Here is a 26,325-nt window from a genome sequence, read left to right on the forward strand (position 1 = left end):
TTTTCCAAGGTCTGTAGTTGCCATGAAGCCACTCGAAATGCCTAGTGCAACTTCTGAGGGATTGTCCAGAAGTATGAAAAACATTTGTTTCATTTTTCAGATGTACTCAGGACAGCAAATTTTACTTTATTTTTTTTGGGGGGAGGGGGTTAAAAAAAATTACATTTATAACTTTCTGACAGTAAGAGCTGTTCAACAGTGGGATGGACTCCCTCGGAAGGTGGTGAGTCTCCCTCATTGGAGGCTTTTAAGCAGAGGTTGGGTGGCCATCTATTGGGGATTCGTCAGGTGTGGTTCCTGCATTGCAGGACTAGATGACCCTTGGGGTCCCTTTCAACTCTATCTCATCTTTCCTCCAAGGAGCTCAAAGCCTGTGAGGTAGGCTAGGGTGAGAGGCAGTGAGCTTTGTGGCTGACTGGGAATCTGAACCCTGGCCTGCCCAGATACTAGTCTTACTCTCTGAGCACTATGCCACACTGGCTCTCGCTGGCGCAAATACATCTCAAACTTCACACAAACCTAATGAGGACAGATTATGCTCAAGAGAAGCCAAGGTATGGTGATGGTTGTGAACTTAGATAGCTTTAATATGGACATATTTATGGAGGAGAACAGGCCTATCGATGGGTATCAGCCATGAGAATTAAATTGGACCTCCATGTACAGAATACCTTTGAATGCCAGTTGAAGAGGGGAAGTGCATAGGGTTGTGGAAATGAAGCCTGCACAGAAACATCTCAGAAGACCACTATCGGAAATGGCTAGATAGGACTTATCCAAGCCAAGTTCTTCGATTATTTATATGTTTGGGGAGGGCTGGCCTTATTTGAGTACTCAAAAAAGATTAGTACAGGGATGGCCTGCCAGCAACAAACAGGCTACATACAACTTCCCAAGGCAATTCAATTGTTGTGGAACTCTACTACTTTGGAGTTATTATTTAATTATTATTATTTATTTATTACATTTATATCTCACCTTTCCTCCAAGGACCTCAAGGCAGCGTACATTGTTCTCTTCCTCCTCATATGACTCTCACAACAATCCTGTGAGGTACGTGTGGCTGAGAGTGAGTGCCTGCCCAGCGTCACCCAGTGAGAGCTTCATGGCCAAGTGCGTATTTGAACCCTGGTTCCCCAGATCTGGTCCAACACTCTAACCACTACACCTTGCCGCCTTTCAGGTAATACAGGTCCAGGAATCAATGTCTGGTAGAAGATTAGTCCACAGTTGCATTCTGAAAGCAAATAACATTATTTCCTAAAAGTTGTGAGGACTTCTAATGTTTAATTCCTCTCTTGGGGTTTTGTTGTTAATTAATGCAGCATCCATGACCCAAGATGCCTGAAGAGCATGTGAGGCTGCCTTATATCAGACTGTGCTAGCTGGGGCTGGTAGGAGTTGTCATTCAAAACATCTGCCTTCCTTATACTGAGACAGGGAAGGGCTGTAGCTAAAAGGTAGAACATCTGCCTTGCATGCTGAGCTAGGAGAGACCCACCCACCCCCCAATTTGGAGAGACATTTCTAGTCATATAGACACAGAATCATAGAACTGTAGAGTTGGAAGGGTCATCTAGTCCAACCCTGTACAATGCTGGAATCTCATCTAAAACATTCATTGCAGATGGCCATCCAACCTCTGCTTAAAAACCTCCAGGAAAGGACAGTTCACCACCTCTCATGGGAATCAGTTGCACTGTCAAACAGCTCTTACTGTCAGAAAGTTCTTCCTGATGTTTAGTCGGAATCACCATTCTTGTAACTTGAAGCCATTGGTTTGTGTCCTACCCTCTGCAAAAGAAGAAAATAAGCTTGTTCCCTCAACCATGTGACAGCCCTTGAGATATTTGAGGGTGGACATAATATCTCCTCTCAGTCTCCTCTTTTCCAGCCCAAACATACCCACCTCCCTCAAAACCTTCTCATAATGCTTGGTTTCCAGACCCTTTATCATCTTGGTCTCCCGGTCCTCTACATATGTTCCAACTTGTCAATATCCTTCTTAAAGTATGGCGCCCATAACTGGACACAGGATTCAAGGTGTGGTCTGACCAAGGCAGAACAGAGCGGGACTATTACTTTCCTTTATCTGGACACTATACTTCTGTTAATGCAGCATTAGAATAGAATAGAGTCAGGTTTTTGGGGGGGGGGGTTTGTTTCCTGCTGCTGCTGCTGCTGCTGCTGCTGCTGCATCACACTATTGACTCATGTTCAGCTTGTGGTCCACCAAGACCCCTAGATCCTTTCCATATGTACTACTGGCAAGCCAGGTGTCCCCCATGTTATATTTGTGAAGCTGGATCCTTCCTGAGTGGGTGGACCAAGGTTCTGACTCAGTATAAAGCAGCTTCCTATGTTCCTAACTGGGGCACCTAGTGCAGTGCTGCCTGCTCCAACTGGCAGCTGCGTTCCACAAACCCCCTCCACCCAAGATCCCAATGACACAGACCTTCTACATGCAATGCATGGGCTCTGCATGAGCTCTGCTAATGAACAACAACCTTTGTGTTCTATAATTGCAAAATCTTTATTGCCAAGTGGCACCAGTTTAATTACTAGAGAGTAGCTCTGCATAAAGAGAGAGAGAGAGAAGCAGGAAAAGCACACCTGGGAAAGTGCCAGGATCGTACTGGCACACAGTTATACACATATTGTAATGCATCTGCTGCCCCTGTCCCAAAGTGCTGCCCTGTTTACTCCCATTCAACAGCACATTTGTGACCTGCACATACAGAAGGCCGATGACTGGGAATGTCCTTTCCCACTTGCACAGCAAAAATCTAGCACAGGTTTTCAGGCATGAAACAAATGTTTTGCACATTAAAAAAACATAATGTACTCAGAAAGCAACCACTAGTCTGGGGCAACTCTATAAACTGCAGTTTACCAGCTGCAGTTCTTTGGTTTGCAACTTTTATCATATTAGTAAATAAGATTCCTGTCCCTTACTTAAATCTACACAAACATACAGATGGGGGGAAATATTATACAGGTAACTCGCAAGTTGCGCATGTTTTAATTTGTGCACATTCAGCTTTACGCACTTGGGAAAATAAAATTAAAGGGAGGGGCAGAAAGGGGGTGAGCATCTGGAAAAAAAGACTTTGGCAATCCCACCTGTCATTGAACCCTGTGTGTTTTGACTATATGCTGCTATTTGACTTCACACACTATCCAAAGAACATAACCCCTGTGTAAGTTGAGAGTCACCTGTACACTAATAAGAAACCCGTTCTTCAGGTGTAGTTCATTACAAAGTTGAAAAACAACAACAGTTGTGCACAAGAAAGAAATATCAGGGGTTCAGGGAAACACCCAAATTTACAGATGTTTAGAATGGGGGACATAAAGAGGGAGGGCTCCCAAAATAGCCTAGTGAGGAATGTGCATGCTCAGGGGGTACAGAATACTATGAGGAAAACAGAAAATGAGGTGGGGTGAGAACGGAATGAAATATCATGAGGAAGGGAAAGACTGGCAGCCCACACAGCAGTATTCAGCGCTGCAACATTTAGTTGCTGTCCCTACCCCCCCCCCCTTTCAGAGAGAAAGAATGAAATGTACGTCATATCAAACCAAAAAATTATTGCTTAGCCAAGAGCCATCATCAGAATGAGATGTACGAAGTATCAAATTCAGAACTACCACAAGGAAATTTGACTCACGAGCAGCTTTTAGAAATTCCTACCAAACAACACAGTAATGGCTCTTTGCTGCTCAGAAGTGCCCTTAAAAAAAACAACGCTTTCACAGAATATTCTTTAAGAAATGGGATCACAGACAAAACCTTGAGTGAAATACATGCAGGGGTACAGAAGTTCTCATCAGAATGTCCTGGAAACTCTTTGAGAGGGTCGGCAGGCTACTGTTCCGAAGGACAGAGACAAAGGGGCAAGAAAGGAGAATAAAGAGACACAAAAATGAAGGCTTAAAATGGAGAGATGAGGTCCAGTCAGGGAGTGGGAGTAGGACGTGGTTCACACTGAAGACCCAGCCTCTCAACTTGCCAGAATGAAGCAATTCCATACTGTTTGATTTATTTGCAATTCTTTCATCTTTTTGAGCCCTGATCTGGGGGAAAGACAGGATATAAATAAATAAATGATTTACTTCATAAAAATTATACACCAATTAGTTTTTTTAAAAAAAATAATAATAATCTAGCAGTTTACAAAAAAGATAAAGCAATAAAATGACCAATAAGAGAAAAAAAAACCCAATAATTTAAGATTTTTTTAACAGCTAAATTAAAAAAATAGACAGTACAGATTTAAACTCGCAGCAACTTTCTAGGCGTCTGGGTAGGCTTGTCTAAACAAGATTGTTTTTAGCAGGCACCAAAAAGAGTACAATGAAGGTGTCTTCCTGATATCAGTAGGCAGGTAGTTCCAAGGTATAGGGCTGCCATAAGTTCTTACAAGTGTGGCATGAGTATTGTTACACATCACCCCAATCTCTGGAAGGTGAGAGATTCCAGGGCTCTGGGCACTCACTCACTCAAAGTTCATTTTTCCTTTGGAAAATGAGGCACAGTGGGGACTGTGATGTCTTTGGGATATATGGTATTTACACATATATACAACTGGAGCCTACAATGGAGGGCTTCACAGCATTAACAACCCAAGAGGGTCTTGCTTCCCCCAGAGCTACGGCCCTGGATCCAAACAGAAATCCAACATGGCTCTCTGACCCTCTGCTCCAGTTTGCTGCATATTACAGAGTGCAACTGTTTTCCTCCAGCCGGCATCATCTCCAGCTGCAATATGAAACTCTCCACTCTGCTTTGTCTCTGCTAACTATCTAACAAGCTCAGGATGGGACTCCACCCATTTGCTGGCTAGCACAGATATTTTGCTTTGCCATCCATGTTTGTGGCCATCACTCCCTGCTGTAGGAGTCAATCCCATAATTTAAATAGACACTGTGAAGAAGTCTTTCCTGAATCTTCCAATATTCAGCTTCTTCAGATGCCCATGAGTTTGTGTTATTGGGAGGGAGCTCTTCTCCATGCCATGCATAATTTTTGAACTTCTAGCGCGTCCCCTCTTTCTTTAAGCCAAAAGGTCCTGAATGCTGCCACTTCTAGCGCGTCCCCTCTTTCTTTAAGCCAAAAGGTCCTGAATGCTGCCACCTTTCTTCATGGGGGAGTTGTTCCATTCCCTTTATCATTTTGGTTGCCCCTTTCTGAATCTTTTCCAACTCTACCATAAGCTTTTACAGGTGAGGTGACCACACCTGTATTCCAAGTGCCACAGATTTGTATAACAGCACCATGACACTGACAGTTTTATTTTCAGTTCCTTTCCTGGTAATCCCTGATCACCTGTTCAGATCAGGGCCAGGCAGAGCACTGGAAGGGGGTGGAGCCTCCCACTCCTATATAAACACTCAATGTGAGCTGTTTCATTGCTGAAGCAACAGATCTCTTCCAACTCCTAGATCTGGTGAGGCCGACATGCTTATAATAACCCCATACTGCACTAACGAAAACGTAACTGGGACTACCAGAAGCCACAGTGCTTTGCAATGCAAGTAAACTAAAGCAATTGGTTTCTGAGGAAGCCCTATTATATATTATTTCTGGGCCAAAGATCCCACCTCCTCAAAAAATAAAGCATAGAACAAATGAAATAGTATCCAGTTGTGTCTTAGGTTATCAGCAAAGACAGATATGCTAGCAGGCATGAAATTGAAGTTAGCAACACAATTTCTGCAAAAGCTCTTAAGTAGTAGATACGATATGCAAAGCTCCATTTCTGACACCCTGAAACGTGAAATAATCAGTTTCTTCAAGACTGTTATATTTACACTGTCCAAAGATAGCTCATCTTGCTATTCAGCTGAACTGCAAAATAACTTTAGCAAATATCCTTAAGAATGTGGTTTTCACAACTATGCTGTGGAGAAACCTGGGATTCCTTGGCTACTTACTGGGGGTTCCTCAGGCCGCTCTGAAAGGCTACACTCAATTTGAATGTAACTCCTAACCAGAGACTGGAGAAAACTGTGACCCTCCCTTTGTTGTTAGGACTCCAACTCCCATTAACCAGCATGTCTAATGTCAGGGATAAAGGGAGTTGTAGTCCAGCAACATCTGGAGGTCCCCCACAGATTGTATCCCTGCTGTTGCATAGCTTAACTATGATTTAACGTTACTTTATCCAGCCCTCAAACTCTCCCCAGACCAGTGCCCCTGCTTCACCCACAAGTGTTTCCCTGCCATTTCGGAACTGTAATCATGCCTTTTACTTGTGTAGATGGAAGACAGAGAGAGGGTGTATATGTAGAAACTAGCCTCCTGCCCAAAGTTGAAAATTACACTTGTTGCTCCAGACATATCTGCTGTCACTGGCATGTGGCCCTTGGAAGGTCAGCTAGAAGGGTATGTGGCCCTTAGTCTTGCAAATGTTATCCACCCCTGTTTAGAGTCATGTCCAAGCCAGTCCCACATCCCTGCCATAATCAGTCGGGATAGGATGAGAACCATCAAACTGAAGCTCAACCCAAACACAATTAATAGGTTGTTCCTCTGTCCAGATGAGTAGTGTTTAACTGGGGTGGGGTGGGGCTAACTCCCCCTAAAGCTGGGTGGGCAATCTTTTTGGACTTCCTTTCTTTTTTACTACAACCTCAAGATTTACCGGGACGTGGATGGCGCTGTGGGTTAAACCACAGAGCCTAGGACTTGCCAATCAGAAGGTTGGTGGTTCGAATCCCCGCGACGGGGTGAGCTCCCATTGCTCGGTCCCTGCTCCTGCCAACCTAGCAGTTCGAAAGCACGTCAAAGTGCAAGTAGATAAATAGGTACCACTCCGGCGGGAAGGTAAACGGCGTTTCCGTGTGCTGCTCTGGTTCGCCAGAAGCGGCTTAGTCATGCTGGCCACATGACCCGGAAGCTGTACGCTGGTTCCCTCGGCCAATAAAGTGAGATGAGCGCCGCAACCCCAGAGTCGGTCACGACTGGACCTAATGGTCAGGGGTCCCTTTATCTTTACCAAGATTTACCAACCAGAGCCAGGGCAAGGAAACACGGGTCACACCAGACCATACACTTAAAGCATGGCTTCCTCCTCTCTCACAAACATGATTTTCAGCACCCTTAACAAACTACAGTTCCAAAGATTATTTAGGGGAATGCCATGCACATTAAATTATGTGACCACAGCTAAAATTAAATAGCAGGGGGGCCCTAAGCACGTTCTGAGCAGAGGAATCTGTTTTCAGAACCAAAACTGAATGGAGCTCATAGTTTCTCACACAAAAAACCCCACTCCTAGGAAAAATCATTTTGTTGCTGCTGTTGTTAAAAAACCCTTAGAAACCCTAACCAGTCCTGCAAACCACTTCCATAGATAGAGATCTACCAGCAGATCCTGAGCTATCTTCTACCCAACCCTGAACTGAAGGATTAAGTTCATAGCTTCAGAGTACTCTTGAATCCAAGACAGACACTCAAGGTGCAAGTGGTCTCAGTGTCACAGAGTGCCTTTGACCTGTGTAGCCCAGCTATGCCCCTTTATAACCAAATAACCTGGTTTCTGTGGCCCATGCTCAGGTAAATATCCTGTTTAGATTACTACAGTGCTGCCTTGGAAAACAGGGCAGAAACTTCAGGTGTGCTAAATGTGGCAACAAGGCTACTAACTGAAAGCATCCATCATGCACATATCACATTGGTCCTTCACTGGCATTCAGTTTGCTTCCAGGCTCAGTTAAAGTACTATACAGCTTGGTACACCCCTGTACCTAATGAAACGCCTCTTTCTATAAGTTCCTAATGGAGCCCCAAGATAATCTACACAGGACCTCCTCAGGGTGCGCCCTCCTTCTGAAGGTAGCAATAAAAGAGAGGGCTTTCTCAGTCATTCCTACCCCCTATTACATAGACTTCATACAGGTTTCTGCCATACAACCAACAAGGCAATTGGGATCTTTCATAGGTGTGATTATTGTTGTGGCCACTCTCTGCTGTATACTTCCATGCAGGAATTCCTACACCAGCCTTTGCCAACCTGGTGTCCTCCATATGTTAGGACCACAACACCCATCAGCTCAGACTGAGCACATGGGAGTCATAGTCCAAAATTTAGAGGGCACCAAGTTGGTGAAGGCTAGCCTACCCATAGATCAACAGCAATTGAGTATTCATACATTTTACTGTGCACACTGTATTCTGGGCAGCTTTCAACAGTTTTTAAAAAGATATAACCCAACAAAAATTAAGAAGCAAAATTATGGCATTTCTCTCAGTTCCCTTGAAAAAATTATGACCTGCACTCAGCTAAGCTCTCATAAAGTCTGCAGAAAATCCTTTGTTTTCTGGTCTTTTGTCATCTCATCTTGGCCTTCTGATCTCTGTCCAGTACCCTGATGCCAAAACCAGTCACCTCTCACCTCCCTGCACCGTGCTGCAGCCTTCAATAACCTCCAGAGGAGCTTACAATCTAGGTTTTGACACAAGAGAAACAGGGGCAAGGACCTATTCTATAGCATTAAGAACAAAAACGCCTGCTGGATCAGGCCAATGGCCCATCTAGGCCAGCATCCTGATCTCAGTGGCCAACTAGATGCCTGTGGGAAACCTGCAAGCACAAGACTACTCTGCCCTCCTGTGGCTTCCAACAACTGGAAGGTAAAGCACCATGTGCACAGATGGTGCTGGATAAAAGAATAATACCTTTTTAAAGAAGAAGAAGAGAAGGCAGCAGATTAAGCCAACCTAAAAACACAGGAGTTCACCACACGTTCCACAGCCGTAATTCCAAATGAAAAGGAGCACATGGACACTGCCGACTTGCTCCCTCCTATAGGTTAGTCATGGCTCCCTGCACTGTTCTCCTCCAACAGGTTAGCCACCAAACAGCTAACTTGGTGAAAGGCACCGGGAATTAAAACAGTGTGGGGTATTGTTAGGGAGTGTTTAACTAGGAGCAGGGAATTCCAAATTCCTACTCAGCCACGAAAGCCCACTGGAGTGACTTGAGCCAGTCACTTCATCTCAGCCTAACCTACCATACAGGGCTGTTTGGGAGGATAAAACAGAGAGTGCAAGAACCATGTCAGGAACATTACATCAACCCTAGACCACAACCAATCTCATACATGAGAGAGAGAGAGAGAGAGAGAGAGAGAGAGAGAGAGAGAGAGAGAGAGAGTTGCCATATTTCAAAAAGTGAACATCAGGACATAAAAGTTGTTGAGCATTTTTGCAAAATTGCAAAAAAATGAAGTTGCCATACATCCCAGACATTTTTGCAATTTCCAACTCCAGTATTCCAGCTATGTCTGGGAAGTTCAGTGCATTCTAAAAAGCACTGTTAAGAAGTATGATCCATACTTAGTGTATAAAATCAAAGGGCAACTCACTGCAACTCGGGTATACTGTGCTGTCTTGATCTTCTTGGAGGAAGGGGTGGGATGTAATATAAATGTAGTAAATAAATAAAGCACTAATGGAGGAGCTGAACAGGACCTTACAGAGTGAAGATAACACATGCAACAAGCCCTCCATCACAGGTACTGTACAAGCCAACTACAAAAAAATGTTTTTGCAAATTAATCCTCATCTTCCACACAAACAAGCATCCATCAAACATCATCAGCAATCCATCTATTGATATCCAGACAGTGTCACACCTAGTCCTGGCCAGGCATCAGATACTGGCTGACCTTTGGGTCTCTTCCAACTCTACAATTCTATGGAGTTCACAGAGGTCAAAATAGACAGCCCACAGACTTTGATGAGTGGGCAAGTTCCCCTGAAATCTCTGTTGGTGTTGAAACCTGCTGAAGAACCCTTGGAGCTGGCAGAGGAGGAGGCAGACTCATTTCCCAGTCCTCAAGAACGCCAGTACCAAAAGGTTCAAGTCCAGGCCAAAAAACAGCAACATAACATACTTCTATGGTCCCAGAGTAGTCACCCCACTGATAAGCAATATCTAGAATTGCTTTGGGGAGCCTTTGGCCTTCCAGATATTGCTGAACTACAACTCCCATCAACCCTAGCCATTGATGATGTTGCTGGGGTAGGTGGTAGTTGTACTAGTTGTAGTGTACTAGTTTACTCATAGTTTGCAGCACAGTCTAATTGTTCTTGACACAAAATGCCTTTTACTTATGGTCACCGATCTAAGCAATAGACGTTACTATACATCATTTCATATCTGTAACAAATTGTAATAACTTTGAGACAACTTAGTTGATATATTCAGGAACATTTATCTGCTTGTTGTTGTTTTATTTTCAGTTTTATGTAGCTGCTGCGTGTCATATGCTTTAATGTAAACAAAGATATATCTAAATGCAACCACGTTAAATAACTTAGAGATGAAAATGAATAAAAATGATGTTACCAAATAAAAAACACAGCACCTTAAACTGGGGCCAGAAACAAACAGGCAGCCAATACAACTGATGCAGACACGTGCAGTATGGTTTGAGCCCCTGGCTCCTACAAGTATTCTGGCTACCTACATTCTGCACCAAGTTTCTGAACTGTCTTTAAAGGCAGCCTCATGTAAAGCACGCTATGTAAAGCAACATAAAAACTGCCCTGTTGGATCAGGCCAATGGCCCATCTAATCCAGCATCCTGTTCTCATAACTGACTGAGCAGAGGTCCTAATGGGAAGTCTGGAAGCAGGATTAGAGCACAAGAGCACTTTCCCTTCTGTAACTTCCATTCAGAAACATTTACTGCCTCCAACTGTGAAGACAGAGCATAGCTATCATGCCTTGCAGTGACTGACAGCCTTATCCTCCTCCGTGAATTTATACGACCCTATTTTAAAGCCCTCCAAGTTGGTGGCCATCACTACAAGGCACAAAAAATAACTCTTTTTCTCTGTCCTGAGTCTTACCACATTCAGTTTCACCAGATGAACCAGGTTCTAACACTGAGGAGGAGAAAAACCTCTCTGTTGTCTCCACGCTATACATAACTTTATGAAGCTGGACCATGCTCTCCCCACCACCTTTTACACATCTTTTCCCCCAAACACGCCCAAATGTTGTAACATTTTCTCATTGGGATATTTACTAAAACCACCAAATGCACGCACGAACAGCTTGTTATCTCTACATCCACTGAATGAGGATCAACTGCAAGTAACCTCACAATGATTAGTCTTTCTGAACGCCTGCAACAGCCTAGAAATTATTGTGATAAAACCTTGTCAAGAAACCCCAAAACAGTGCTTTGTTCTCAAAACCTTGCATTGCACAGCAATAAAGTGTTCCAAAAAACACACAATGGGCAGCATATGCCTTTCATGTGGAAGGTCCCAGGTTCAATCCCTCTAGTGAACTGGGAAGGGGAGTTAACCAAATAAGTTGCTCTAGTCTGAAGGTCATCAACTTGATGCCCATGGGTGCACATGCACTCACAGAGCCTTGTCTGGTGCCCACATGTTCCCCTCCCTGCTCTGAAACTAAGCTGCATTCTATAGGAGTCAATAGGAAATGTGCTGGGCATTTATTTGTTTTATTTCACCAAATTTATATACCTCTTGATTGTAAAAACAACACAAAAGCACCCTCAAAGCAGTTCACAAAAAGAATAAAACAATGATAGTATCAGGAGAGAGAGAAAAATCAGTTAAAAATGGCCTACAACATTCAAATCATTAAAAACCAATATCAACACTTTATGTACCTGGGTTGGCTCGCCTGAACAAAATGTTTAAAGAAAGGGCTTGAAATAAGACAGCGAAGGTGCCTTCCCTTTGGAAGAGAGTTCCAAAGTGTGAGGGCTGCTAAAAGATTGATTTATTACAAATGCAGAGTGATCGCTGTATGGCACCTGTAACAATGCCAGTTCCACAGATGGAAATAGTTGAGTGGGCACATGTGTGGTAGAGCGTTCTTGCAGGTATGTACTTGGTTGCAGTGTGTGTGGTGCCCACAGCATTTTCTCTGGCTTGTAGATGTGCCCATGGGCAACAAAAGTCTGGCAAACTCTAGTCTCTTGATCATTTTGATTGCCCTTTTCCTACACATTTTCCAGCTATACATGGTTTTCTTTGAAGTATGGAGACCGAAACTGTACACAGTACTCCAAAAGCGGCCACAACATAGATTTGTTCAACAGTGTTATGATAGAGGCAGATTTTTTTTTGGTCCCTTTTGTAATGATTCCTAACAGAGAATTTGCCTTCCACAGCTGCCACACTTTCGGTCAACATTTTCATCAAGCTATTCACCATGATCTTGATGAATAGTCATGACAACCAAGATTCCTGGTCAGGCACCTCAAATTCAGACCTCATTAGCAAAATATGTTAAGTTAGGATTCTTTGCCGCAGTGTGCAGCATTTTACACCTGCTTACACTGAATTGCATGTGCTTTTACAATGTCCCATTACAATAATGGACATAACCAACTGAAGTGTCATTGAGTCAAGACTGGAATTCTTGAGATACAGTGGCAATTGACAAACTAGCTAAGGCTGGGGAGGAAATCACACCTATCCACCAATAAAACCTGCCTCTATATAATAACATTAGAAGCAGCCTTATACAGAGTCAGGCCAATGTCAGAGTCAGAGCTCAGTACTGCCTAAACTGCCTGGCAGCCACTCTACAAAATTTCAGATAGAAGGAAATCTCAGCCATACCTGGAGATGCTGGGGACTGAACCTGGATCCTTCTGCATGCAAGGCAGGTTCTCTGCCACTGAGTTACAGCTCTTCAGGAAGGAAGCACATGTCCAGATGCATCCCCAAAGCGCATAGCTAGCCCTTAAGGGACAGTGCAATGCCATCCAGAAACATTTGTACACCTCCATGCATATCAGTGACCCGCAACACTTCCTCCACTTTGTATTGGTTTAATTGCAGCTTGTTTGCCCTCACCTGCTCAGGGTTTCTGCCACCCACTTGGGATCGGAAGATGGAAAGCACAACCAGACACTTCTCACTAAACAGAGGTGCAAAGTACGGCCCAAGAGAAGTTAGTATATGTGGCTTTAATTGTGCAAACTCGTACTCCCAAGAGCTCTTGTTCTTCTCATCTCCCAAATGCTGCAGCTACGGTTCTGCCTCCTATCCCCCCTTTTTTTCCAATGGTTCTCTTCTCTATCCTTTCGTAACTGTGTGCAGTGAAGGAGGACTAAATGGTGTAGCCCTTGCAGTGAAAGTGGGCTAGAAAAAGGACCAGTGAAGAAAATGGTTCGCTCAGTGTTCTGTAGTGCCCAAAGGTGTTCAGGGCTTCCATGCAATGAGATACCTGAAAATGTTTGTTTGTTTTTGGCAAGACTTTCATATATGGCATGGAGAAGATGCACAAAAGATTGAACAAGCTTGTTTCCTGCTTTTCCAGAGGGTAGGACCCAAACAAATGGATTAATGCTACAAGAAAGGACAATTTGATTAAACATTAGTAAGGACTTTGTGACAGTGAGAGCAGTTCAGTAGTGGGATGGAGCCTCCATCACTAGGGTTTTAAAAGAGAGGTTTATCAGGGATTCTTTAGTTGTGATTCCTGCATTGCAGGGGTTTAGATGTCACTTGGGGTCTCTTCCAACTCTACAATCCTAATAAGTCTACAGAGAATGACTTTTCAATATTTTGCATACATAAATGGGATTAGATTTTTTAAAAAAATAATCTTCAAGGTTTAGAGACAGCTCCCACTGCAGCATCTATCCCCAAAACTTCACCTTCAGTAAACAAGAACTGATTATCACCTTTTGAAAATTTGACTATATTGTGAATGCTAAACCCCTTTTGAAATGCCTGGCACCACATACATGGTTACCTTCCAGCTGAAAATAGGTACCACGTTAGATTGAGCTGCTTCCCAGTATTCCTTTAGTCGTATTGTCTAAAGCCATGAATGGGCTGTAAATTGCAATTGCTAATCAGCAATGGCATTCTGATTGCTTCACACACCAATTTTAAGGTCTTTAAACTGCTGCCACCAACTCACCTGAAGTGCAGACCCAAAAAACGATAGGCAATATGAGGGGTGTTAGTTTTGTGGAGCCTCCAAGTCTTCTGCTTCTTCATAGTTACAGAAATTTTCCTTGAGGCATTGATAGATTTTGGATCAGATTATGCCCAACAAGTCTTCAGGAAGGAATACAAAAAGGCTCTTGGGAGTAAGGGAAGCAGATCAAAATTTAACAAATATGGAACAACGGATATTGTATTTCCAAGAAAGTAGGATCAGCTACATTCTGCAAAGATTTGAAAATCTGAGCCTGCAACCCTAACTGAAATTACCTGGGAGTAAGCCCCATTGAATCCAATAGGACTTACTGCTTAATAGCCATGGTCTTCATTACCTTCTCTTAGAAACAAATGAATTTCAAGAAAGGGCAATGGACATTTGCAGCTTGCCCGAATAAGAGGATGAAAAATTTAAATCCTCTGGTTAAAAGAAATCCTTCTACTGAATGCTCTCATTCCAATAAAATTCTACGTATGAAACATGCACCATGGCAATTAAAGCAGAATATAGTTCAAGATCCTATTGGCATGGTCAATATCGTGAATAAAATGTTCTGAGCAGCATCAATAATGAAAAGTCACACAACAGCCTTTTAAACATAATAAACACTTTGTAAGGAGAGTCCCAAACAAATGGAGAAACAGGCAAACCTCTCTGGTACTATCTCATTTTGGCTAGAAAAAGTACAGTTGAACCATCTTTGTTGTAAGCCAGATGTATGAAAAGATAATGCGCAACTGACTTGCTCAATAACCATCCTTTGGCTAACGCTTTGAGGATAATTATTTACTGGAACTGCCCCTGCAAGCCAAGAGCCCCAAATATATGTAGCCTTGCACGGCCCATTGCCATTTTCAATGTCAATAATCAAGACACAGACCAATGGAGAATGACTGTCAACATGAATTCTAAAGCACGTCTGTGTGTGTGTGTGTGTGTGTGTGTGTGTGTGTGTGTAGGATAGGCACTCCTTTCTCCAAAGTTAGGATTTGAGGGTAGAAGATTCTAATACAGGTAAGAGAGATTCAGAGTGTGCAAGTTAAGTTTATTCTCTCCCAGAAATGAAACAAAAGCAGTGGTGCATAGCAGATTTATTCACTGAACAGGTTGATTCAACAGAGACGCAGCACGTCAGACCCTACTCATGTGCTTACATAATTGTTGACTATTTAACCAGTCTGTTCTTTTGTCAAATATTTGTTTTTAAAAAGCAGTGTGCTGATGATTGCCATTTTCTGCATTGGCCCATATATTCAGTCCCACTATATTCCAGTAAGCTCAAAGTCAAAACTGGATCTTCTCTGGATTTTGTTACTGATAAATAACATAAGATGAGCGCTGCTGGATCTGGCATGGGGCCCATCTGATCCAGCATCCTGTTCTTATAGTGGCCAACCAGATGCCTGTGGGAAGTCAACAAGACCCCCCCTTCCCAAACTCCAATACATATATTGTGTGAAGAAAATGCCAATTCCACGCCACACATTTAAAGCATTATGATACCACTTTATAGAGTCATGGCTTCCTACAAAGAATCCTGGGAGCTGTAGTTTGCTAAAGGTTGAGCATAGCGTAGCTCCCATGCAACTACCCCCCCATCAAGTAAATATATAAAAAATACTTAACTAACTGACCAATCACGTCACAGATAGCTCAATTCCCCCCCCACCAACATAAATCCTGGCTACGCCCATGGTGCTGAGAGACGTTAGGAGACCCATTCCCCTCAAAAAGGTACATTTCCCACAATCCCTGTGAAGAGGGGTTGATTGTTAAAGCACTCTGAAAACTGTAGCTCTAGGAACCTAAGAACAAGTTTCTTCTAATAAAGCATTACCTGGACACCACAGTCAGGCCTTTGCCAACCAGGGGCCCTCCAAATGTTTTGGACTCCCATCAGCACCTGCCAGCACAGTGGCTTGTACTGTTTGTAGTCCAAACCACATGGGGAAAACACCAGGTTCAGAAAGGCTACCTTTTAGGCAATGATAACTCGTCGAAATGCAATCCATTGAATGGTTTCAGAACCTTTTGATGGAAAACAAACAGAAGTCACTCCCTTGAGAGGATAGGTATTTTACATGCATCACATACTCCAAGCCCATTGAAAAGAGTAAGCTACAAAACATAAAATACCACCTGCCCCCCACCAAATATGTATAGTTCACTTACTAGCAATCAGGCTGGCACACACAAACACACACACAGTTGGCTAGGTGACTACTACAAGGCTACACTGAAGTTCTGTCAATAGGTGCCTAAATAACATAGGAAGTTGCCTTTTACCAAGTCATCCCCTTGGTCCATCTTGCTCAGTACTGTCCACCCTGACTGGTAGCAGCTATCTGTGGTTTCAGGCAGAAGCCATTCTCAACTGTGCCTAGAGATGCCAGGGCTTGAACATGGCACCTTCTGCAGGCAGAGCGGATGCTCTGCCACCAAAGCAAGGGTTTTTGTAGTTAGGAAGGGAACGTGGCTATGGAGAAAAGCTAGCAGGGCACTGGGGAAAGGGGTAGAAAAAGCTATAAAAAGAAAAGTGAAACATGACCACAAAACGAGTCCCCACCACCACCACCACCACCACCAAAAAAAATCACACACATATCTTCTGGCTCTCCGCACAGTTCTTCAATTAATGTGAACATACAGAATTCGCTGGGAGCAAAAAGAAATATCTTCAGTAGGAACTACATTTATCTAGGTGGCACTTAAGACAATGTCTGTGAACCCTTTACTGCATCATTAAGCTTCTGCAGAGCTGCTCTGACATGCTGTTATCATATCACCTGCAATTAGTACTGTATAGTTAATAAAACAACCACCACCAAAAGCCCATGATCAATATACACACACGTGAAATGCACTTTGCAAGCCAAAGCCCTCTTCTTGTGTGGCACATGTGCAGAAGCAGTCAATAAATTTAGGCATCAAACTAAAGAACGTGAAGGATAAAAGCCCAATTTCGAATTTCTCACTGGACAGATGGTTAATTATATTCATAGCTGTGTTTCTCACTTGGGAAGAGTTTCAGATAGTCAACCAGCATTGTCCAATTACCCTGTTTAATATGGGAAGTGACAATAAACTTTAATGTTTTTAGGGTCTTCTGGCCATTCCTTGGTCACTACACCCCCCCCCATAAAGTAATTCTATCCCTCAATAAAACCTTATCTGCAGTAAACAAGAAGCACAGAGTCATGTGCTGGCCAGTGTGTAAAAAGAATAAGATGGCAAGGAAGGATCACTTAGTGACCTCTTTCCTTTTCATAATGTGGAGCAGTTCTCAGTTGCTACCTAAAGCAAATTGCTGACCAACAGAGGAGCAACCCCTGCAATAGGGAAATCCACTTCCAGCCCCCTCCCTGCACTGAACACACACAGTGCTTTAATTCAAAAATTTAGCAGAACACTAAATTCCTAAGCATGAACCATGAAATAAATAATCACACCCCTGGCGAAGAACCATCTGATAAACATTTTTCTCTGCACACAAATAAAGTGGGCATTATCCTTCTCAAGAAGTGGCTTTAAATGCTGCTGCATTTAACTTTTGAAAGCCTACAGGATGTCAAGAAGGAGGCATCTTGAAATCTTTAATTCAGGGGCCTATAATTTCATCCCCAAATCGGCAGATTCCATGCATCCACGCACAGAGAAACATCCAATTTGGAGCACTCATTCACTTTTTAGCAAGCCAACATTTTCAATGCCATGCATACACACACACACATGCACACACAGTCTCTCTTTTTTTCTACCCTCTCCCCACCCAGGGGACCATACATTAAAATAGCTGCTAATTAATTATGGTAACCTCTGGCTCCTGCATTCCACAGAAAAGCAGCAAGGAGGATTCAGGTTTTAAAGCAGCCCGCATTTAACAAAGGGGGGGGGATATGTGATTTTGATTCTATTCTCTTCCCCCCTTCTTTTTTGACAGATTTTCTAAAAAGAGATGTATGAACTTAAAACACCATGCGCTCCCCCACCATCTTCGCACGCTCCCCCCTCCTTTCCTTTCAACCCTTTACAATCCCCCTCGCGCTCACCGCCCTGGATCGGAGGTATTTTGATTGGCACAATTTATGCTTCAATTCTGGCGGACACCCCCCACCCAGCAACCCAGACCTGCAGGCTCTCTCCTAAGAGAGAGAGAGCGAGAGAGAGAAAGCAAAGCCATTCCTAGCCATCATCTGCCCCCACAAACACGCGCGCGCGCGCATCCCTGCAGCTTATTTGGCCTCCTCTCCGTATTAAAAAAAGAGAGCCGAGGTGGGGGGCCCTCCCTCGAAGGATTGCAGTGCTCGGGCTGCCTGCATCAGCGCTCCCCTCCCCTCCTTCCTGGTCTGATGCAGCTGCAGCGCCAAGCAAGCCTTAGAGAAGAGCCGCCGCTGTCCCCGCCGGATTCGCACAAAAGGGTCTACCCACCCTGAGTAGGCGACGCCTTGATACGAGAATGGGGAAGGGGGGGAAAAAGCTTACCTTGGAGCGAAGGAGGCGGAGAGGCCTGCCCGGGCAGGGGCTGCTCCACAGCAGGCGTGAGAGCGAGTCCGTGGTGGCGGCGGCGGCGGCTGCTGCTGCTGCGGCACTCAGGACTGCCGCCGCTTCTCCATGAGCCCGGCGCTCCAGCGCGTGCAGGTGGACGCGCCTTCCTCTCCTGCTGCCTCTGCTGGTGCCTCTGCTGCTGCCGCCGCCGCCGCCGCCACCTACTCCTCCTCTGGGAGGAGAAAAGGATGGAGATGGAGATGATGGAGCCGCCGGCGCGGCTCGTGCGGCACGAGGGTCCCCGCAGTTGTGCCAGCCGGCGCCCGCAAGCTTCGGCCCCGCGCAGCTCCCGCCGGCCGGGCAGGAAGGGGGGCGCGCCTGCTCCTCCTGCCGCTACTACTACTGCCGCCGCCGCCGCCGCTGCCTCCTCCTCCTCGCCGCCGCCGCCTTCCTCCTCCTCCGCGGCTGCTGGGGCTTCCTCGCCTCCTCCGCCTCCCCCACCCGGGTTGCTTTTGCCCATTCAGAAGGTGCCTAATGCGCCGCCGCCGCCGCCGCCGCCGCTGCCATTGTTGCCTCAGCCGCGCCGCTCTCCGTCTCGCTCTCACGGGCAGATGAGGCTTCCCTTCGCCCGCTAGGCAGGCAGAGCCGGCGCTCGCTTTTCTGCCTCTCCCTCTCTCCCCACACCCCCTTAATACTATGAAGTCTCTCTCCTCTCTTCACTCGCAGTCTTTCCTCCTCCTCCTCCTCCACCCCACTGAAAAGCGGCGCGCGCAACGACGCGCGGCCACCTGGCATATAAAGGGCGCGCAACCCCCGGCGCTCTGGAGGCGCGCTTGGAGGAGGCTGCGGCGCAGGCAGCGGTAGCTGCACAACCGAGCGCGCGCCAGCGGCGACCCTGCGCTACCTGCTCTCCGCCGCCGCTCCCGTTTCCCGCGAGTTGAATCGCCGCCGCCACAGGGTATTGATCACAGAGGAGAGCAGAAAGTTCTGAAATTGGAGGGGCCGCTCCTAGGAATGGCCCTTTTCCTCTAAGCCGCTCGAAGCAACGGCAGCGTAAGGCGACGGCAGCAACTACGGCGGCTCTTTCGTCTCCAAGCGCATCTCCTGCCTTACCTCGTATTTATATTAAAATGGGTTTAGGAAGCTATCTCGCTCGTGCCAAGTTAGGACACTCGTTCATCTAGAATTCTAGATCAGCGTTACCTGCGCTAACTGCAGAGCCTGTGTGGTGCAGTGGTTAGAGTGCTGGACTATGATCTGAGGGGCCGGGGTTCAGTCCCCACACGGACATGAAGGTCACTGGGTGACCTTGGGCCAGTCACTCGCTCCCAGTCTAACCTACCTCGCAGGGTTCTTGTGAGGATAAAATTTGGGGAGAGGAGGACCAAGTACATCTCCACCAGCAAGGTGGTATTTCTATAAATAAGGTAAATAAATAAGTGGAAGAAGCTCCAGGTAGATGGGGCAGGGAAATGAAACTAGGACCTTCTGCTTACAAAGCAAATGATATACTCTTTGCCACATACATTAGAGCCAGTTTTATGTATCTTTTCTGTCTTTAGACTACAAAACAAAAAATTATTCATATATGTACTTCATGCTCAGGTGCCACAAGACTCAACACTAGCATGACTACCCTTTGGAACTTTTGCAGTACCTAACCTATCCTTATGACAAGCCTATAAAGGAGATCAGTGCAGTCTCCACGTTGCTCCTAAAGCTGGAGGTATGAGAGAGGAGCCAAGCATTTTAAAGCTCCGCTTACTGAGATTTGAATAAGGGGCTTTTCTGATTTACAGGCTAAAGGAAGATACTATCCATGAAGTCAGACCAGTGACCCTTCTAGCCCAGCACTGTCTTTACAACCTTCCCCAAGCTGGTGTCCTTCAAATGTTTTGGGCCACAACTCTCATCAGCTCCACCCAGAGCATCACAGGACACCAGGTTGGGAATGATCCACATTCATGTGTGTATGTATTTTATGTATTTTATTGTGGCTATATCCCACCTTTTCCTCCAAGAAGCTCAAGGTGGCATACACGGTCTCCCCTTCCTCATTTAATTCTCATAACAACCCTGTGAAGTAGGTTAAGCAGAGAGGCAGTGACTGTCACAAGGTCACCCAGTGAGTTTTATGGCCAAGTGGAGATTTGAACCCTGGTCTCTCAGGTCTTGACCAGCACACTAACTACTACACCACATTCTTCTCCAGACATACCAGGAGAGGTCAGGGATTGAACCTGGGGGCTCTTCTGCATGCCAGACTGCTGTAAAGTAGAGGTAGCTACCATGCAGATGTTGTGGCCAAAACTCCCATTCCCCAACCATCCATTGGTTGGGGCTGATAGTTTTAGTGCACAACATCTGGAGGGCACCAAGTTGTTATCTTTGTCCCCCTAGACTTGTATACCATTATGATCTGGTAACAGTATTTGAACTTTACCTGTGTGGCAGAAGGCAATTTACCATTTTAAAAACCTACATATCAACAAAATTAATTTTAAAAATCACTGAAATCTGGTAAAGTCATAATAAAAAAAGAACACTTCCATTTGAAAGGAGGAAATAAAGTAGATTGGGTTGATCTGCTCTATAGTACATATGAAGCTGTGTCCACCCAATGTATAATTAAGCAAAAGGCTTGTTCCTTTACGTGATACAGCACTAATATCTTCTTAACGCATATTGCTGTGGCATCATAATAATGGCAGTATGTGCAGAATCCACACCTCTCATTCAAAACAGGGATTGTAGTCCCATACAGTACCTGCTTTCCACTGCCAAATTGCAGATTTTAGAATCTCAAAATAAAGAGAACGCTACAAACATGCACAGAGTGCCCCTTGTATCCGGGCCCTTTCCAAATAATGAGGAAAGGGAGAAACTGCTGGATAGGATGGCAGAATTTAATCTGTGTAACTGATACTTCAGTCAGCTAAACCTCTGAGTAATTAATTAATGGAGGCAAATTTAAATCATGGCAGGGAACTCTACAAACTAAAGGCATGCTTCACAAGTAACAACCCGTGTTATAAAATACATATATGATATACCTATTGCATAATATTGATAAATTCTAGTGGAAGCAGAATTTTAGGTGGTTTGTCTCATTATTCTTCATCTGATTTGTTGGGACTCACTACCAGGCCACTACTGTCTCATCCAAGTTGGATCACAATAACAGCATAAAGCTTAGAATTAGGCAGCACAAAATAACTTCCCCCAAGACAGCCATAGAAACATGATAGGAGCAGAATAAAATAGCACCACCACTTAGAGTCAGCAGCCCATTAAAGCAGCAGGACGCATGTGCACTCAGAGTCCACTTGAACATTTATGGGCAAAGGCTTGCCTAATCTTGCTTCGAAGTATTACTCTGGTGGCGGGACACTAGCATCTTCTCCCTGAAGGCCTCTTCCAAAGATTCTTTTGCCTCCCTCAGCTTCTCAGGTTCAGCTGCCTTGGACTCAAGGGACTGAATTTGTTCCATGGTATCCACCAAACAACAATTGTCCAGCAGTCATAAGGTGTGATAGGCCCCACAACCCTTTGTTTTTGTAACTTCATTGGGTTTAGGATATAACTCAGTAACATGTAATATAAATAAAATAATTAAATAGGTTCCTTCAGATATTAATAGATGGGAGTCAGTACACCTTGCCCTTTGGGGAAGGGTGAAATCTCCCAAAATGAATATTATTCCCAAATTAATCTATATTCTGAGGGGAATTCCAGTTCAAATATCTGGACAATATTTCCAAAAAATAAATTATTTGACTCCAAAAATATCTTTACAAAAAATGCAACTACAAATTAATGAAGGAGGATTCAGTATTATGAATCTGGAGCTTTTAGAATGTGTGTGTGTATATGTGTATGTGTATATGTATATGTCCTCCGGTTGGATGGACAGTATTAGGATCAAATATATTAGAACTTGGGAGCCTCTCAAAACATTTTTTTTTCAGAAAGATATGGAATATAATGCCCAATAAAGAATAATTTCAATCAAATTCTCTATGCTAAATTTACTTCATGAAGAAACCCAACTTCAGAAATTGGAAAAATATGGTAACATGGAAAAATTGGATGGAAACTGGCATACTGACTTTGAATCAACTGATAGATGAGGAAGATTAATTTTACACGTATGCTGTTTTAAGCAATAAATACCATCTATCAGATGTAGCCCAATGGCAATATTTGCAGCTGCGACACTTGTTAACAACTTTGTTTGGACTGACAGCTTTTATAGCTTCTGGAATACCAGAGATATTAGAACAATTGATCAGATCCTTTGAAACAAAAAGGCTATTTATTTTTTTAGCTATTTGTTATCAATAAATCAATCCAATATGAAGATTTTAAGAAATGGGTGGAACAAAAAATTGGAGGTTCATATATTACCTAAACTGTGGAAAGTGTTTTAGCTTCCATAGTAAATGTGACTATGGATCTTAAAGTATGACTTATACAATAGAAAATAATATTTAGAATTTACTGGCTATCATTACATTTATATAGATAAGGACTGTCTAAGACAGCATTCTGTTGGAGATGTTAAAAGGATAATGCTTCTTTGAAGCACATGTTTTTTACAATGTCCAATGCTTACTACGTTTTGGGAGAAAGTATTGGATTGTATAAGCATGACTGCAGAAAACAGTTTAAATTTTCAGAGGAAAATATTCTCTTGAATTATGTGCCTACTATACAGAATTTGACAACTAGACAACATAGATGGATTTTTTGTGCCCTTACTGTGTCCAAAAGACTGATATTGATGCACTGGAAAGATAATTTTAAAGGGGGGTTTGACTTAGCTGACCCCACCCAACCTGGAGACAGCAACTTTTATTGTGTGAGTCAGTAATGAATACTGAGTTAGAAGAGGATCTGGGCAAACTGAATTCCTTTGATAATGCAAAGGTCTAACCCCCTGTGCACCTCCCTTCATATGCACTTTTCAGCGTGCAACATATTTAAAACTCAACTAAAAAAACCAAGTTTTAAAACAGAACTGAGTCTATATCTAAGCTTAAAAATTGCATATTAAGCCTAAAACTTTTGGCTTATAAGTTGGTTTTTCCCACTGGTTAGGTCTACGTTGTTGTCCTTGTCACATTAAAATGGAGTCATAGGATGAAAGTACATCTTCTACCCATTTTCCAAAACTAGGTTCCTGGTTGAAGTAAATTTAGATAAGCCACTCAAACAGCACAAACAGAGCTGAAAACACTCAAGTTTTTTCAAGTAAGGAAAATAAATTAAATGCATAGGGCTTACTTTCTTTTCAAAAGGTGCTGAACTCACCTGTTTGCTGAACTGTTTGCCATGAGAAATACTTCATGAATTTGGACTCCTCTCATGCTGGTAGAACTGTCTGGAAATCTAGGGGTGGGCACACCTGCCAATTTAGGTTTATCTCAGTATCTCATTTTTCCAATCTTAAATTGTAGTTTGCTGCAATTCCACCACTGCCCTGAAGGAGCCCTCATGAAAATTTGTAGCGTATTTGTGTGTAGTTTGTCTATGACACAGATTTTTGCAAGCGATTCCACCCAATATATTTGATTTTTCTGTTATTCTTACTAATTCATGGCACTTTTATGCTCATTTTTTTTCTGGAGAACTGCATCACAAAATTCAGAGAAATGTGACTTTTTAAGGATAACAACTTTTCCGTTTGTGTATTGTTTGCATATGTTAGGGGAAAGTGTTCATTTAAAAAGCATGTATTAGTGAAAATGATATATGCAGAAATGCATTATATTAGTGAATATTACATACAAAAATTAGGAGAAATAAACACCAAGCGCTCATCCAGACTTGTGTTTGCCCCACACTTTGCAGGCACAGGTCCTCACTTTAAAGTGTCGTGTCTGAGTGCTCTTTTTTTCCCTCCCAGTGTTGTACTGCCCTATCAAAACAAACGACAATTCGATTTTTCATTGGATTGTTGTTTTTTTAAAAAAGAAAAATAATAGACTGGTGTGGAAACATGACAGAAATGGAAACTCAGATATAACATTAGAGTAGTGATGGGGTAAACAAGCTGTGGGAGTTAACTCTGATGTAAAAATAGCAATGTATTATGTAAGATGAAATGAAATATGAACAAAACAGTCCTTCTAGAGGTATGGTCTCCATTTGTCTTATGACATCTAGAAAGTTCAGTATGGTTTTGATATGTTGTTAAGTTTTGATAAGTTTTTTCTTTCTTTCTATTAATGTGATCATAGTTGTTTCCTTTAAAAGTAACCCTCTTTTCTGAGACAAAGATGTATATTGTATCCATCTTTATTGTAATTGTTTGTAAATGGCTATAGCTAAAAGTATTGTAGAATTTAAAAGAATACCACAATTCACTATGGCCTGCACCACATTAAGAACACATCCCTTTAAGGCACCTTCAGAAGCCAAAATAGTGTGTGTGTCCACATCATTGAGTGATTTAGTGATGACCTCTTAGAAAGAAATAATGTGGCTCAAATCTTTAGAACAACCTGTTAGGATCATTTCTAATTTAACTCTTAAGAGTGCTTCTATCATCTTACTATTCCTTCCTTTAGAGGCACATGTACACTGCAAACTAGTCTCTATTTTATACCAATTTAACTGTCATGGCTTCCACCAAGGAATCCTGGAAATTGTGTCAAATGGCTGAGGATTCTCCCTTAAAGGTAAAGGGACCCCTAACCATTAGGTCCAGTCATGGACGACTCTGGGGTTGCAGCTCTCATCTCACTTTACTGGCCGAGGGAGCCAGCGTACAGCTTCCGGGTCATATGGCCAGCATGACTAAGCCGCTTCTGGTGAACCAGAGCAGCACATGGAAACACGGTTTACCTTCCCGCTGGAGTGGTACCTATTTAGCTACTTGCACTTTGACGTGCTTTTGAACTGCTAGGTTGGCAGGAGCAGGGACTGAGCAATGGGAGCTCACCCCGTGGTGGGGATTTGAACTGCCGGCCTTCTGATCGGCAAGCCCTAGGCTCTGTGGTTTAGACCACATCGCCACCTGCGTCCCATTAGAAATCCTTAATCCTGTAACATAGAGATGGGGAACCAACAACACCCCAGATGTTGTTGGCCTCCAACTCACATCAGCCTCAGCAGCATGGCCAGTGGCCAGGGATGATGGGAGTTGTAGTCCAATGACCTCTTGAGGTCTACAGATTCCAACACCCTGCCTGGAGATCCCAGGAATTGAAACAGGAGCCTTTTGCCCGCAAAGCATGGGCTCTACCACTGAGCCATGGAGACTTCCCTTAAAGAAGTGGGAACTCCCTGACAGGACACCAAACCCTCAGTGTCCTACATGAGAGATGGAGATACTGTCCACAACACCTGTCTGCCACACAAGCAGGGCATGGATGCAACAGTCTTCCCTAAAGGAGGGATCTAATGCAATTCTAACGATTCAACGGACACTTGTACCATTTTGCTTGGGTTCTCACTTCACTATTTTTAACTGTTCCTGATCTGATCCTTTCTCTTTTCGAAAATAACAGTTATTGATTTCTGAGCTGGCTGAAAACTCAATGAGCCAATAATTGCACATTGATGTATGCATCTTGCTATCAGGATTGCTATCTGTCTGCTTATGTGAGGATGAGGAGGTGATGGACTCATCAATCCTCAGTGCCTGTTCTTTGTCAGCTAACTAGCCTATTAACAGCTTATCTTGTCAAGCAAATGAGTGGCCTATGTCATTGACCCTTGGTTTGCATTTTGTGAAAACAACCACCACCAACTCCTCTTTGAGAAAAACACCTAAAGTATTCTGAGCTGAGCTCATGGTAGTTCTTGCTTGCAGATGGCAGTGCCTCCCAAAAGTTTGCAGGGCTTGGACTTGACACTGAAGTTAAAAGGAGGAGTTTGT

General features: G+C 43.7%; 1 protein-coding gene across 2 annotated transcripts in view; it reads right to left on the reverse strand.

The window, feature by feature from the left end:
• Nucleotides 1-19,366, reverse strand: part of NEXMIF (neurite extension and migration factor) — a 226,448-nt gene extending 207,082 nt beyond the window's left edge. Inside the window, exon 1 of one of the 2 annotated variants that reach the window (XM_081846900.1) lies at nucleotides 18,438-19,366. The gene's annotated coding sequence lies outside the window, so the exon portion shown is untranslated. The remainder of the gene's footprint in view (nucleotides 1-18,437) is intronic. The other variant, XM_081846899.1, reaches the window with a different exon arrangement.
• Between the last annotated feature and the right edge of the window lie 6,959 nt (nucleotides 19,367-26,325).

This window comes from Podarcis erhardii, assembly GCF_964252035.2.
Source record: "Podarcis erhardii genome assembly, chromosome: Z".
Lineage (NCBI taxonomy): Eukaryota > Metazoa > Chordata > Lepidosauria > Squamata > Lacertidae > Podarcis > Podarcis erhardii.